General features: G+C 36.8%; 1 non-coding gene across 1 annotated transcript; it reads right to left on the bottom strand.

The window, feature by feature from the left end:
- Nucleotides 1-13,373: 13,373 nt before the first annotated feature.
- On the bottom strand, nt 13,374-13,477 carry LOC148555531 (small nucleolar RNA R71). Its single transcript, XR_015887959.1, has one exon. It is a non-coding gene; the product is annotated as a small nucleolar RNA R71 (small nucleolar RNA).
- Between the last annotated feature and the right edge of the window lie 559 nt (nt 13,478-14,036).

Raw genomic sequence — 14,036 nt, 5'->3', positions numbered from 1 at the left:
TTTCCTTCCATTTTTGTATGTTTTCTTTCCATTTTTGTATGTTTCTTTTCCATCCTTTAAGTCATTCCTGCCCTATAAAGCCTGAAAGCACTCAACACACAAATCACGGCATCGAATGGTAATAAAGGATGATTAATTTTAATATTTCTAAAGCATAGGAAACATGTTTTTCACATATATCACATAATAAGGAAGGGAAAGTAAAACTATGCAAATTACATGAATAAGTGGGTGAAGGATTGAATAAATCACTTAAATTGAGCACAAAATACATCATAGAATATGGGTTTATCAGTGACACACTTGTAATCACATATGGTCCCTTCCGCCGGGATTTCAATTTCCCAGGGAACAATTTGAGCCTAGAGTTAAACAACAGGACCTTCTGTCCTGGCTCAAAGACTCTAGATGATAGCCTTTTGTCATGCCATCTTTTTGTTTTCTCCTTGTAAATTTTAGCATTTTCGAAAGCACTGAGTTTGAATTCCTCTAGCTCATTCAACTGGAGTAATCTCTTTTCTCCAGCTACCTTAGCATCAAGGTTTAGGAACCTGGTTGCCCAGTAGGCCTTGTGTTCCAGTTCTACTGGTAGATGACAGGCTTTTCCATACACAAGCTGGTATGGAGAGGTTCCTATAGGAGTCTTGAATGCTGTTCTGTATTCCCACAGAGCATCATCCAGACCTCTTGTCCAATCCTTTCTATGGGTACTTACAATCCATTCTAGGATTCGTTTTAGTTCTCTATTTGAGACTTTAGCCTACCTATTTGTCTATCGATGATATGGAGTGGCCACTTTATGGTTAATTCCATATCTGACCAGAGCAGAGTCAAGCTGTTTATTGCAGAAATGAGTGCCTCCATCACTGATCAGTATCCTAGGGACACCGAACCTGCTGAAGATATGCTTCAGGAGGAACTTCATCACTATCTTAGTATTGTTAGTGGGTGTTGCAATTGCCTCTACCCATTTAGATACATAGTCTACTGCCACCAGAATATAAGTGTTTGAGTATGATGGTGGAATAGGCCCCATGAAGTCAATACCCCACACATCAAATAACTCAATCTCTAAGATCCCTTGCTGAGGCATGGCATAACCGTGAGGCAGATTACCAGCTCTCTGGCAACTGTCACAGTTACGTACAAACTCTCGGGAGTCTCTGTAGAGAGTAGGCCAGTAGAAACCACATTGGAGAACCTTAGTGGATGTCTGCTCACCACCGAAATGTCCTCCATATTGTGATCCATGGCAATGCCATAGGATCTTCTGTGCCTCTTCTCTAGGTACACATCTATGGATCATTCCGTCTGCACACCTCTTAAAGAGATATGGTTCATCCTACAAGTAGTACTTTGCATCAGTAATCAGTTTTTTGTTTGCTGCTTACTGTACTCTTTGGTTATGAATCTCACAGCTTTATAGTTTGCAATGTCTGCAAACCATGGTACATCCTCAATGGCAAATAGTTACTCATCTGGGAAGGTTTCAGAGATCTCAATAGGAGGGAGGGACACTCCTGCTACTGGTTCTATCCGGGACAGGTGATCAGCTACCTGGTTTTCTGTCCCCTTTCTGTCTCTTATTTCTATATCAAACTCTTGTAGAAGCAACACCCATCTTATGAGCCTGGGGTTTGAATCCTGCTTTGTGAGGAGATGTTTTAGAGCAGCATGGTCAGTGTACACAATTACTTTTGATCCTACTAAATAAGATCTGAACTTGTCAATGGCGTAAACCACAGTAAGTAACTCCTTTTCTGTGGTTGTGTAGTTCTTCTGTGCGTCATTTAAAACATGGCTAGTATAATAAATGACATGCAGAAGCTTGTTATGCCTCTGTCCCAATATTGCACCAATGGCATGGTCACTGGCATCACACATTAGTTCGAATGGTAATGTCCAGTCTGGTGCAGAAATGGTCACTTCAGAGTTTTAAACACCTGCAAACACTCTCTATCAAAGATAAATGGCGTGTCAGCAGCTAGCAGATTGCTCAGAGGTTTTGTGATTTTTGAGAAATCCTTTATAAACCTCCTATAGAATCCTGCATGCCCCAGAAAGCTTCTGATTACCTTAACATTGGTAGGTGGTGGTAATTTTTCAGTTACCTCTACCTTAGCTTGATCCACCTCTATTCCTCTATTCGAAATTTTGTGCCCAAGGACAATTCCTTCAATCACCATGAAATGACATTTCTCCTAGTTTAAAACCAGGTTAGTCTCTTGGCACCTTTTTAGGACAAGTGCTAGATGGTCAAGACAGGAGCTGAATGAGTCTCCAAATACTGAGAAGTCATCCATGAAGACTTCCAGAAATTTCTCTACCATATCAAAGAAGATAGAGAGCATGCACCTCTGAAAGGTTGCAGGTGCATTGCACAGACCAAATGCCATCCTTCTGTAGGCAAATACTCCAGATGGACATGTGAATGTTATTTTCTCTTGGTCTTGAGGATCTACTGCAATTTGGTTATAACTTGAATAGCCATCCAAAAAGTAGTAGTATTTGTGACCTGCTAGTCTTTCTAGCATCTGGTCTATGAATGGTAAAGGAAAATGATCCTTTTTGGTGGCTGTATTGAGCCTTCTGTAGTCAATATACATACGCCAGCCTGTAACTGTTCTTGTAGGAACCAGTTGATTCTTTTCATTATGAACCACTGTCATGCCTCCCTTCTTGGGGACAACGTGGACAGGACTCACCCAGGGACTATCAGAAATAGGATAAATAATCCCAGCCTCTAGTAACATAGTGACCTCTTTCTGCACCACCTCCTTCATGGTTGGATTTAGCCGCCTCTGTAGTTGAACCACTGGTTTAGCATCATCCTCCAATAGGATCTTGTGCATGCATCTTGCTGGGCTAATGCCCTTAAGATCACTTATGGACCACCCAAGAGTTGTCTTGTGTGTCCTTAGCACTTGAAGTAGCACTTCCTCTTCCAGGGGATTTAAAGCAGAGCTTATGATCACCGGAAAAGTGTCACCTTCTCCCAGAAATGCATATTTCAGGGAAGGTGGTAGTGGTTTGAGCTCGGGTTTAGGAGGCTTATCCTCTTCCTAAGGAGTTTTCAGAGGTTCTTCTATTCTCTCTGGTTCCTCCAGATCAGGCTGAACATCCTTAAAAATGTCCTCTAGCTCTGATTCGAGACTCTCAGTCATATTGACCTCTTCTACCAAGGAGTCAATAACATATGCGCTCAGGCATTCAACTTAAACTCATCCTCATTGACTTTCAGGGTTATCTATCCCCTTTGGATGTCAATGAGGGTTCGTCCAGTTGCTAGGAAAGGTCTTCCTAGAATGAGAGTTGCACTCTTGTGCTTCTCCATTTCCAGCACTTCAAAGTCAGTAGGAAAGGCAAATGGCCCAACCTTGACAATCATGTCCTCAACTTGGAGGCATCAGCAAGTTGGAGGCATATCCGGATTAGTTTCACTTCATCAGTCAAACCAAGCTTTTTGATAGTGGATGCATGCATTAGGTTGATACTTGCCCCAAGATCACATAGAGCTGTCTTGGTACAAGCATCCTCTAATGTGCATGGTATCATAAAGCTTCCGGGATCTTTAAGCTTCTCTGGCAAGCTTTTCAGAATGACTACACTGCATTCTTCAGTGAGGAAAACTTTTTCAGTTTCTCTCTAATCCTTCTTATGACTTAAGATCTCTTTCATGAACTTAGCATAAGAGGGTATTTGCTCAAGTGCCTCTACAAACGGAATATTTATTTCAAGAGTCCTGAGATAGTCTGCAAAGCGAGAAAATTGTTTATCCTGTTCTGTTTGGTGGAGTTTCTGAGGATAAGGCATCTTGGCTTTGTAGTCTTTAACCTTAGTTGCTGCAGGTTTATTTCCTACAGAAGTGGTTGGAGAAGCCTGCTTAAGGGGGTTGTTATCAGCAGTTGCAGGTGTTTGACTCCTTAGTGGCATTTGAATGCCAGAATTAGGTGCTGTATGGGCGTTTAATGCCAGATTGCCACCCTTTTTTGGTGTTTGGACACCAGATTTGGCTATCCAATGGGCGTTTAATGCCAGCTTTTTACCCTTTTCTGGCGTTTGAACGCCAGAATCATTCCTCTCTGGGCTCTTACTGTCCTCAGAGGGATTTTGGGTAGTGGTTTGGTTATTCTCTATCAGTTGTTCCTTTCTTGGTTTTCTGCTGCCTGGAGTTGATACATTCAATGTCTTCCCACTCCTTAATTGAACAGTTTGGCATTCTTCTGCTATTTATTTAGATAGCTGCTGTCTTATCTGATCCAATTGTGCTTCCATATTCTTGTTAGTATTTTTAGTATCTTGGAGCATCTCTTTGAATTCTTCAAACTGTTTTGTTATAATAAGCAATTGCTGATTGAGTTCAGCAACTTGTTCTTGAGAACTAAGTTCAGTGGATACTGCTTTAGCTTCTTCTTTCATGGAGGACCCACTACTTAAGTATAGATATTGATTTCTAGCAACTGTATCAATGAGCTCTTGAGCCTCTTCAATCGTCTTTCTCATGTGTATAGATCCACCAGTTGAGTGGTCTAGAGAGATCTGGGCATTTTCCGTAAGTCCATAGTAAAAGATGTCTAACTGCACCCACTCTGAAAACATTTCAGAGGGGCATTTCCTTAGCATCCCTCTGTACCTCTCCCAGGCATTATAAAGAGATTTGTTATCCTCTTGTTTAATGCCTTGGATGTCCAGCCTTAGCTGTGTCATCCTTTTTGGAGGAAAATATTGATTCAGAAATTTTTCTGATAACTGTTTTCATGTTCTTATGCTTGCTGTGGGTTCGTTATTTAACCACCTTTTAGCTTGATCTTTTACAGCACATGGAAACAGTAATAATCTGTAGATATCCTGATCTACTTTCTTATCACGTACTGTGTCAGCAAGTTATAAGAAGTGTGCCAGAAACTCAGTAGGTTCTTCTTGTGGAAGACCGGAATACTGGCAATTTTGCTGCACCATGATAATGAGCTGAGGGTTTAGCTCAAAATTGCTAGCTCTGACGGGGGGTATACAGATACTACTCCCATATGAAGAAGTAGTGGGGTTAGCATATGACCCTAGAGTACTTCTGGACTGTTCATTTCCACTTAGGTCCATGATGGAGAAAGAGAGATGATGTGGATTAAAAAATTTATTCTTTTATTAAATTTTTTTTGAATACCGAAATTAAAATAAAATAAAATAAAATGAAATGAAAATTCGAATATACGTTCAAAAATTAAAAGATAATTGAAAACTAAATGAATTAATTAATTAAAAAGATTTGAAAAAGATATGACTTTAAAATTTTAAAGATTGAAACTTTCTTGACAAGGAAACACCAAACTTAAAATTTTTCAATCAAAATAATAAAATAGAACAAGTAATTCGAAAATGATAAATAAAATAAAAATAAAAAAGAAAATATTTAAAAAGATTTGAGATTAGAAAAGATAAGATAAGTTAGGTAAGAGAAGATAAGGAATTTAAATTAGAAAGTTTTGAAATTTAAATTTTAAAGTTGAAAATTAAATTTTGAATTTTAAATTTTGAAATTTGAATTTTAAATTTTGAATTTTGAATTTTGAAAAAGTCAACAATATAGGATAAAGATTTGAAAAAGATTTAAATTTTGAAAAGATTTGATTTTTAAATTTGAAAATTAAATTTTGAATTTTAAATTTTGAAATTTGAAATTTGAAATTTAAATTTTGAAATTTGAATTTTGAATTGTGGAAGTTGAAATTTGAAATTTGAAATTGAAATAAGATAAGATAAGATTTTGAAAAAGATATGATTTTTTTTGAAAAAGATTTGAATTTTGAAATTTTAAAATTAAGATAAGATAAAAAATTTAAAATAAAAATTTGAAATTTTTTTGTAAATTTTGAAAAAAATCAATTAAAATAAAGAGAAAAGGATATTTTTGAATTTAATGAGGAAAGAGAAAAACAATAAAATGACACCAAACTTAAAATTTTTAGATCAAAACAAAGAAAACAACCAAGAACAACTTGAAGGTCAAGATGAACACCAAGAACAACTTGAAGATCAAGATGAACACGAAGAACAAATTTTTGAAAATTTTTAAGGAATTAAAAATACAAAGGACACCAAACTTAAATATTTTTATACTTTGGACACTAATAATACGAAAATGCACAAGAAAAACAAGGAAAAACACAAAACAAGAAAAAACTAAAGATCAAACAAGGAAAATAAACAAGAACATGTAATTCGAAAATATGAAGAACCAACTAAAAACATGCAATTGACACTAAACTTAAAACATGAAACTAAACTCAAACAGAAGACTAAATTAAGAGGTTATTGGTTATTATTTAGTTATTAAAATTTTTGAAAATAATCTAAAAAAAAAGAAAACACGAATTTTAAAAGAATTTTTAACAAGAATAGTAATAAAAGACTCAAAGAAAAATTAAAGATTAATAAAGAAAAATAAAAAATTTTTTGAAAGATTTTTGAAAAGAAAACAAAAGACTCAAATTTAGTGACTCTAAACCAACCAAAAAGGTAAATTCTTCCTAATCTAAGCAACAAAATAAACCGTCAGTTGTCCAAACTCGAACAATCCCTCGCAACGGTGCCAAAAACTTGGTGTGGAAAATTGTGATTACACTTTTCACAGCTCCGCACAACTAACCAGCAAGTTCACTGGGTCGTCCAAGTAATACCTTACGTGAGTAAGGGTCGATCCCACGGAGATTGTCGGCTTGAAGCAAGCTATGGTTATTTTGTAAATCTTAGTTAGGAGATTAATGATAATAGTGGTTATATTTATGAAAATAAATAACATGAAATAAACAGTACTTGCGATTCAGTAATGGAGAACAGGTTGAGGTTCCAGAGATGCTCTGTCATCTGAATCTCTGTTTTCCTACTGTCTTCTTCTCTAAACACGCATGGCTTCCTCCCATGGCAGGCTGTATGATCCTCTCCGATGAAAAATACCAGGCACTGTCACCGCACGGCTAATCATCTATCGGTTCTCACTAGTGTCAGAATAGGATCATTATCCTTTTGCATACTGTCACTGCGCCCAACATTCGCAAGTTTGAAGCTCGTCACAGTCATCCCCTCCCAGATCTTACTCGGAATACCACAAAAAAGGTTTAGACTTTCCGGATCTTAGGAATGCTGCCAATGATTCTAGCCTATACCACAAAGGTTCTGATCTCATGGATTGGGTCCATGAATTAGAGACCCAAGAGATACGCACTCAAGCTGTCGCCCAATGACTACGTTGAGCTCAGATAGAACGGAAGTGGTTGTCACGCACACGTTCATAGATTTGAGAATAATGATGAGTGTCACGGATCATCATCTTCTCTAGATTGAAGTACGAATGAGTATCTTAGAATAGAATCAAGAGTGATTGAATAGAAAATAGTAGTAATTGCATTAATCCATTGAAACACAGCAGAGCTCCTCACCCCCACCTACGGGGTTTAGAGACTCATGCCATCAGAAATACAATATGAAGTGTAAAAGTGTCATGAAGTTGCTAAATGAATCTCTAAAAGTAGTTTTTATACTAAACTAGTAACTTAGGGTTACAGAAAATGAGTAACTAGGTGTAGATAGTGTAGAATTCTACTTCCGGGGCCCACTTGGTGAGTGTTTATGCTGAGATTTGAAGCTTTTTCGTGCTTAGGCTATTCCTAGAGTTAAACACCAGCTTTGGTTCCAGTTTGGGCGTTTAACTCCAATTCTGGTGCCAGTCTGGGCGTTTTACAGCAGAATTTTTAGGCTGACTTTAAACGCCAGTTTGGGCCATCAAATCTCGAGAAAAGTATAGACTATTATATATTTCTGGAAATCCCAGGATGTCTACTTTCCAACGCAATTAAGAGCACACCATTTGGGCTTCGGTAGCTCCAAAATATCCACTTCGAGTGTAGGAGGGTCAGAATCCAACAGCATCTGCAGTCCTTTTTCAGCCTCTGGATCAGATTTTTGCTCAAGTCCCTCAATTTCAACTAGAAAATACCTGAAATGACAGAAAAACACACAAACTCATAGTAAAGTCCAGAAATGTGATATTTGAATAAAAAACTAATAAAAATATAATAAAAACTAACTAAAACATACTAAAAACTATATAGAAATAGTGCTAAAAAGGGTATAAAATATCCGCTCATCAGTTGATCAAGAAGAATGAAGCATCTCCAAAGCCTCAACCATCTTCTTATCATTAGGTTCAAAACTACTGAGTAAATTTATCGTTTTTTAGTCTTTATGCATTTTTCACAACATAACTCTTTTCTAATCGCTTGACTAAGATCTACAAGGTGTCCATAGCTTGATTCAAGCCAACAATCTCTGTGGGATCGACCCTGACTCACCTCAGTTATTACTTTGACGACCCAGTGCACTTGCTGGTTCAGTTGTGCGAGTTCTTATTTCGTGCACCATGTTTTTGGCGTCGTTGCCGGGGATCGTTCGGATTTGACAAACTACTGGATTATCTTGTTGCTTAGATTAGGTTCTTTTTACTATTTTGTTTGAGTATTTTGTTCTTGTTTTTTGTAAAAGATTCAAACTTTCTTGGTTCTTTTTCAAAAAAAAATTCTCAAAAATAGTGTCTTTTGTTTGAGTCTAGTGTCAATCCTTAAGTTTGGTGTCCTGATGCATGAAAACTTGTCTCTCAACAAACTTTCCTCGGCAATTATACCGAATTGTCGTCAAGTAAAAACTCACAACAGAGTGAGGTCGAATCCCACAGGGATTGATTGGTTGAGCAAATTTAATTAGAAGAGTGTTCTAGTTGAACTGAGCGAAATTTGGATTGGGAATTTCAAAAATTTAATTGGCGGAAAAAAGGAAATAACAGGAATGTAAAATTGCAGAATGTAAATAACAGAAAGTAAATTAGAGGAAACTAAATTGCAGAAACTTAAATTGCAAGAAATTAAATTGCAAAAACTTAAATGGGATTGGGAATGATTGAGCATAAATGTAAATAGCAGAATTAAAGAGAATGGGTAAGATCAGAAGTGGGAAAGCTCATTGGGCTCAGGAGATGTTGCATTCTCCAGATCAAGTTCATTCTCATCTCTTCCTCAATCAATGCATTCATTGATCTCTTGGCAATCTTAGGTGATTGGATCCCAATTCATTGGCAATCCAATCTCTCTAAGCTTGAACAATTGCCCGATTCCTTGATCTAGTTGTTCATGGTAAGAGATGAACTACGATCACTGATTATACCACATGCTTTTCTAGATCAAAGTATTGGTAGGATTACATGTCACCGTATCCATCCAACCCCCAACCCAGTCCAACATGAGAAAGCATTTCTAACATGATTTCCTCATTCCTCTTCCAAGGTTCAGAGGAAATCCAAGTATAAATTATTTCTCTTCCAAGACAATTGTTCAATTGGATGAAGATCGAAAGCTTTCCAGCAGATCAAGAGAAAAGAAAGAAGAAGAAGAATAAAAACTATTATTGATCCATTGAATTACAACAGAGCTCCCTAACCCAATGAAGAGGGGTTTAGTTGTTCATAGCTCCGGGAATGGAAATTGAAAATGAAAAGTGCATTCAAGCAAACTGAATTGCAGAGAAAATTAAATACAGAGTGTTTCTAATTCTGGATCCCCATATCCCAATCTCCTTTCTAACTCAAACTCTCTACTAATTATACAGTTTCTTCATTTGGTCCTCAAGTCATGGATGTGGGCCTTGGCCTTTGTTGAAGCAAGATAAAGTGGCTCTCAATGACGTTGAGGAGGGATGTTGGCAAACTAACGTTTTTCATTCTGCATGGTGCTCAATTGTATTGTTGTTGGTATTAACATTGGTGATCAACGTTTATGGGCAAACATTGGATCAAATGTTACTTGAAAAATAAATTCTGGGCGTTCCAAGGAACATTTGACTCAACGTTGGTGCACGAACGTTCACCTGGTCACGCATACGCGTAGCCCACGCGTACGCGTGAATGGTTGATTTTGCCATTTCACGCGTGCGCGTCGATCACCAGTTTTCCTAGAAATTCTCTTCAAAGCCCTCGAAATCATTGGTGGCAACGTTTTACCCAACGTTTGCACACCAACTCTCTCTTTGCCACACGTACGCGTCAAAAAAGCATTTGGCGCGTATGCGTCCCTCACGCGTTCGTGAGATTGGTAAAAATGCATGTTCACGTGTACGCGTCATCGACGCATACGCATCATTGAAAATTTTCCAACTCCAAATTTGAAATTTTTATCCCAGGCGTTGGAGGGAATGTTGCACCAACGTTCCCTCCAACGTTGGCACCAAAAACTGCAGAACGTTGCCAGCAACGTTGGTGAGCCAACTTTGGCCACCAATATTGCATTTCACTCTTTTTAGAACGTTGCCTAGCAACTTTGGTGAGCCAACTTTGGCCACCAATGTTACTTCCTCTTCTCCTTTCCATACTTCTTCCTTGCTTCTCTTCACCTATCATCAACCAACATATGCATCAAAGCTTTGCTAGATTCACAAGAATTTGCATCATTCATAACAAACAAGTAAATATAGCATAAGTCTTATGAAAATACATCAATTTAACCATGTTTGAATGAATCAAGGTATGATTGGAACTTCCATCCAAAAACTGACTTATTGCTCAAGAAAGTGCATAAAACCTAATAAAAACAAATGAAAAAGGCTAGTGAAACTAGCCTAAGATGCCTTGGCATCATGTCCTTTGTGTGTTCTTTATTTTTATGTTTGGTGTCTGTTGGTTGTTTTTCTCTTTCTTCATTAAATAAAAAAAATAAAAAAATATCTTTCCTTATCTTATCTTATCTTAATCTCAAATTTCAAATCTCAAATCTTATCTTTTTAAAATCTTTTCAAATCTTCTCTTTTAATTTGATTGTTTCCTATCTTATCTTTCTTTTAAAATTTGGGTTAAGTACTGAAATCGTCCCTAAGGTAAGGGGCGAAAATCAAAATCGTCCCCGACCTTTTTTTGTTATTAAAATCATCATCAACGTTACAAAACGTTATAAAATCATCCTTTTTACCAATTTTATTTTTTTATTACCAAACTACCCCTCATTAAAAAAATTATAAAATAAAATAAATTAAAAAGAAAGAAAAGAGAAAAACGGCTTCAGGAAACAAAAAGAAAGAAAGAACGAAACGGTGATAGGGCTTGAGGGAGAGAGTGACTGACGGAGAGCTGAGAAGGGAAGAGAGGGAGGTCGTGTCCAGCGCCGCCGCCGCCGTGCCCAGATGCCTTGCTTGTCATCGTCGCCATCAAAGGGAAGAGGGAGAGAGAGTGCCGTCGCGAATCAGAGTTGAGCCGAGAAGAGAGACAGCGCGAGAGAGGGAGTGAGCCACCGAGGGGAGCGTCACCACCGCCAGGGCCGCCGCTGAGGGGGGCTGGGGGGAGGAGGAGGGAAGGGAAGCCGCACCGCCGCCCCGTCGCACCGCCGCCCCGTCGCACCGCCGTTCTTCTTCTTCTTCTTCTTATTCTTATTCTTTAAACTGGATTTTTGTTGTAGAATTTCTGAATTTTTAGTGAAATTTCTGAGTTTTAATTGTTACTGCAATTTTGAGTTCTTGTTCCAAATTTTGCGTTGTTCTCTTTCTCTCGTGTTTTTTTTTTTTCTGAAGAACATATGAGTTCTTCTTTTTTAAATTTTTTAATTTATGTTGTTGTCAATTTTGGATCTGAAATTATAGTTGATGATTGCTGAATTGTTTAATTTAAAATTTTTGTTGATTTGTTTTTGATTGTTATTGGTGTTGCTGGATTGTTGGTGGTGATGGTGTAGCGATGGATTTTTGTTGATTTGTTTTTGATTGTTGCTGTTGGTGTTGCTGGATTGTTGGTGTTGATTTGTTTTTGATTGTTGCTGTTGGTGTTGCTGGATTGTTGGTGGTGATGGTGTAGCGATGGATTTTTGTTGATTTGTGATGGTGCAGCGATGGTGATGTAGATGGTGATGGTGATGGTGATGATAATGCAGAGGGTAGTGGTGAAGGTGGAGAGACTTTTTAATTTTTGTTTAAGGGAAAAATTGTTCGAAAAATTTTATTTATGGACAAAAGGACGATTTTATAACGTTTTATAACGTTGGGGATGATTTTAATAACAAAAAAAGGTCGGGGACGATTTTGATTTTCATCCCGAACCTTAGGGACGGTTTCAGTACTTAACCCTTAAAATTTTAAACTTCAAAACTTTTTCAAACCTTTATCTTATCTTTTTCTTTAAATTCAAAATTTTGTCTTATCTTATCTTAGATTCAAAATTTAAATTTAAAATTCAAATTTTTATCTTATCTTGATTCAATTTAAATTTTCAAAATTCAAAATTCAAAATTCAAATTTTAAAATTCAAGTTTTCAAAATTCGAATTTCAAATTTTAAATTTTAATTTCCAAATTTCAAATTTCAAAATCAAATCTTTTTCAAAAATCAAATTTCAAGTCTTATCATTTTATCTTATTTTCAAATCTTTCTTAATTAGTTACTTGTTTTCCCTCTCTTCTTTTTCAAAATATCCTAACTAATTCCTCTCTCTTCTATTTTTGAAAACTTCTTATCTCTTTCTCTCTCTTCTTTTTCGAAATTCATCATTTAATTTTCAAATCTTTTTAGTTAATTAGCTTTTATTTTTGAATTTAATTGATAAATAAAATAAAAATAAAAGTATTTTAATTCTATTTTTTCCTCTTACTTTGTAATTTTCGAATTCTTTACACCCTTTTATTCGAATTCTTTCTCTCTTCTTCTATCATCATTCTTCTTTTATTCTTCACACCTCACTGGAAGTCCTCTATACTCAGGCATAGAAGCTTCCTTTCTTTCTTTCTTTGCTTTCTTTTCTTGTTTATGAGCAGGAACAGAGATAAAGAACCTCTCTTTGATCTTGATCCTAAACCTGAGAGGACCCTAAGGAAGCATTTGCAAGAAGCTAAAGCACAACACTCCGAAGGAAACCTCACAGAACTATTCAAACAAGAAGTTGAAAACATAGATATGGCAGCCGAACAGAACAATGAAGGAGAAGAAGCAAGGAAACTTCTTGGTGACTTCACTGCACCAACTTCTGACTTCTATGGGAGAAGTATCTCCATACCTGCCATTAGAGCAAACAAATTTGAGCTTAAGCCTCAGTTAGTCTCTCTAATGCAATAGAATTGTAAGTTCTATGGACTTCCACAGAAGATCCACATCAGTTCCTACCTGAATTCTTGTAAATTTGTGATACTGTTAAGACCAATAGAATGGATCCTGAGGTTTATAAGCTTATGCTTTTCCCTTTTGCTGTTAGAGACAGAGCTAGGATATGGTTGGATTCTCAACCAAAGGAAAGCCTAGACTCTTTGGAAAAGTTGGTCAATGCTTTCTTGGCCAAGTTCTTTCCACCTCAAAAGATGAGTAAGATCAGGGTGGAAGTTCAATCTTTTAGACAAAAAGAGGGTGAATCCCTCTATGAAGCTTGGAAAAGATACAAGCAACTAATCAGGAGATGCCCTCCTGACATGCTCTCAGAATGGTCTATCTTGGGTATCTTCTATGATGGTCTGTATGAACTATTGATGACCAGAATTCACTCACTATATAATGAATCCGTTCTTTGGCAAGCGCACCAAAATATCGTCAACTAATAATCCACTATGAGTAGGGTCAAATCCCACAGAGATTTGTAGATTGAGCAACTTTCATTAATGGGTGAATTAGTTAAGCTAATCAATAGAGATTGTTGAGAGCAGAATTCTAAATTAGCAGAAATGTAAATGACTTAGAGGTAAAGAAAAGCAATAAAGTGTAGAAAAGTAAATGGCAAGAATGTAAAGTGCTGGAACATAAATGACTGAATAGTAAATGGGGAATGGGTAATGACAGAAATTAAAGAAAAGCTATAAAGAATAGGGAAGATAAGAATAGGGGAAATTCGTTGCGATTAGGAGATGTTGCTCTCTTTGGATTAGATCTAGATCATCTCTTCTTCAATCATGCAACTCATTGACCTTTTGGCAATCATGATTGATTGAACCTCAATCTCTTGGTGATTCAATCTCTCAAATCTTGATAATCAGCCA

This window comes from Arachis ipaensis, chromosome B6 (assembly GCF_059453495.1).
Source record: "Arachis ipaensis isolate K30076 ecotype BB chromosome B6, ASM5945349v1, whole genome shotgun sequence".
NCBI lineage: Eukaryota > Viridiplantae > Streptophyta > Magnoliopsida > Fabales > Fabaceae > Arachis > Arachis ipaensis.
The sequence above is the reverse complement of the archived record's forward strand: the minus strand, read 5'-3'. Positions and strand labels throughout refer to the sequence as shown.